A 3,095-nucleotide genomic window follows, 5' to 3' on the forward strand; every position below is an offset into this window, starting at 1 on the left:
CCAAGCCCAGCCCCTGACCCAGAGGAGGCCCAGTGACCTGGGAAGTGGCAGGCAGCACTTTAACAGCCCTTTCCCCCTCCCCATCTCTTAACAGCTAATGTGTCTGTCACTACTCCCCTAATGAGGCTGCCCAGGACCCCTGGGACAGATAGTTTTGCCAACCAGCTGGCCCTTAGGGTGGGAAGCTGGGGTAAGCCGTCCCCTGCCTGTATTCTCCAGGCCAGTTCAGCTGTGGAGGCACTGAAGCCCGTCGAGGCCCCTTAGCCAGCTGTGAGAAGGAGAAGGGGGGTGGGGGCTCGAGGAGGCAGGAAAGCCCACACCAGGCCCAGATTTTTCCTTGGCACGGTGACTAGTAACAGTGCTCCCATCTGGCCCACATCTACCTTCGCAGGCCTACTGTGCACCAGGCAGTGAACTGCACCATGTTCTGGATGGATAAAATCCCTGCCCTTGGGGAGGTGTGGGCACTGGAGGGAAGACATTAATCAAAGAGTCCAGTTATTCACATCATGCATTTGTGTATGGGAATGCTTATTGATCACAGGCTAAGACAGGACATGAAGGATGCACAGGGAGTCCTGGACCTAGGCCGGAGGCTGATCCAGGTACAGGATAAAAGTTCAACCATCCAGGACTGAGCAGGAGACCTGACTCCTGCTGTGTGGTTCTGGGCAACTGCCCACCTTCTCTGGGCTTTTCAGCTGGAAGGCATTTCCTTCTTGCTCCAACGCTGCCAAGTAGAACCAGGCAGTCTTCCTTTTCCAGGGCTCTTGGCCCTCCCCCACTGGGGCCTTCAAGACGTCTGTCGGCAACAACCTTGACTTTGGAATGCTCCAGGCACTGCCCCGGGGGACGCCCGGAGCCACAGCACAGCTCAGCACTGCTGCCTCAGGCCCCACCTGCCATTTCTTCTTAGCCCTTGTGCTCTCCTGGAGCCACCCCCCTGGGCCGCAGAAAGCCTGGAAGATGAAATCAGACGACCTGCCCCCACCCCATTGGTGAGAGAGGCATTTATTCATGCATTTGTTCATTCGTTTGCTTGACTGGTGTTTTCTGAACACCTGTTAATTATCAAGAATGCTGCTATTTGTTGGACCAGCGTGGCAAAAGGGTGGTCCTCCTGCCACTTCCAGCCAACGGGCTGATTTTGAAGGTCCACCTATTGTTGGAGGGGGGAGCAGATCCATTGATTTGCTGGCAAGTCATCTCAGGCAATTCCCAATATCCAATTTACAATCTGGCTTCTTTTTTTTAATATTTATTTTTTAGTTGTAGTTGGACACAATGCCTTTTTAAAATTTATTTATTTTTATGTGATGCTGAGGATGGACCCCAGGGCCTCCAACATGCTAGGCGATTGCTTTACTGCTGAGCCACAACCCCAACCCCAACCCCAGTATGGATTCTTACATCCTGCCTCCCCCAGGCCATGATTGGTGGTGTCTGCTGGGTAGGAAGCCCAGCTCACAACTTGGCCACAGCCCCCACCTGTCCCTGTTACCTCTCTTGGCAGGCCACACGTGGTAGGATGGCTTCCTGGTTCTGAGCCCAGCCTCAAGTTCAAATCCTCACTGGCTTTTCACCAGTCATGAGATCTTAAGTGTACCTTCCCCAACCTGAGTTTATTCCTCTGTCAGGTGGGATGGAAAGAGTTAAACTACACACGAGCTTCTAGAGTAGTTGGAGGAATAAAGAGAATATGGCTAAGTGCTTTTAGAACTGGCATAGCTTAAGCTACTACTATTTTCAGTGTTGTGAACCAACTGCAGGCTGGGGGGTGCTGGGTGAGCTGCGGGGCACCTCGGTTTCCAGCTGTTTCTCTGAAAGCGGCCCCTGGCTTCTGGGTTGGGCTTCCTCCCTCACCTGCAGACTCGTGCTCCTGGGACCCGGACTGGGCCGCCCTGGGTCAAGTTCACACTCCCTCCTCTGGTCCCCCAGCCTGGCCTTGGGGATTCCCAACAGAGCGGCTGGTCCCAGACCTGGCTTGGGGTGGCTAAGCGCCGCGAGCCCAGGCTGCCTGCCCCGCAGGTGGGGAGCTGGGCGCCGCCCTCAGCCCTGGGGCTCGCACGCTGCCCCGCGGGGCCCGCCGCCATCAAAGCGGCTTCTGGTTCTTATGCTAATGAGCTGCATTAATGCTTAATAGCCGCGAACACGCGGGTTTAATTGCACCTGCCCGGGCCGGAGGCGCGGCCGGCCGCGGAAGCAGCTGCGCGACGGCCCGAGCGGCCTTAATTACCTGGAAAACGACGCCCGCCGGGGAGGGCGCGGCGAGCCGGGCCTCCGCAGCCCAGCCCCTCTCATCCCGAGCGCCTTGCGGGGCCGGGGAGGCTGGGGCTGTCGCCATCCGGCGTCCCACCTCGCCACCGGATCGCGAGGCCACGGCCTCCACCGAATCCCGACCTCAGCGCTGCCTCCCAGCAGCTGGAGGCAAGAGCTGCCCCCGGGCCTCCTGCCCCCTGAGCCATCTTTAGCTTGGCCCCTGGGGACCCACGACTGCCCTCTGACTCCGTGCCACTCTGACCTGCACACAGTTGTGGTTTGCATATCGTGTGCCTGGAGCCCTTGAGAGCGGTACTGTGACCTTGTAGAGAAGCTATCTCACCCCCCCATCTTTGGGTTACTACCCCCCATGAAGCTGTTCCTGCCCTCTGTAATAAAGGCCCTTCTCCTCCCTCAGTCCCCCCAAACAACCCCTGCCCCTCCGACAAGATGAGCCTCTGACCCCTGGGATTGGTCTGGTTCCTTGGGTGGAGACAGATAGCCTAAGGTGAGGGTTGTCTGAATGCATCCTTCCGGTGGATTATCAGGTCACTGGGGCAGTCTGGTCTGACTGTCCTGTCTCCTCAGTCTCCTGCCTGCTCCCTGTGGGATGGCAATGGGGTTGGGGACTGCAGTACAGTCCTGAGCCCTCTTCCCAGACTGGGGACCCTGGGGCCTGTGGGAGCCCTTGTGATCTAGTGGAGTGCACTTCCCCGCCCTACCCCAAGTGCACCCTGGAGGGACCCTCAGCCCAGGGGTGGGCTGCAGCCCGTCCTCTCCCTCATTCTCTCCTCTCTCTACAGAGGGAAGGGAAAAGGGAACCAGGAATAGGTGAG

The sequence above is a fragment of the Marmota marmota genome, unplaced genomic scaffold (assembly GCF_001458135.2).
Source record: "Marmota marmota marmota unplaced genomic scaffold, marMar, whole genome shotgun sequence".
NCBI classification, from domain to species: Eukaryota; Metazoa; Chordata; class Mammalia; order Rodentia; family Sciuridae; genus Marmota; species Marmota marmota.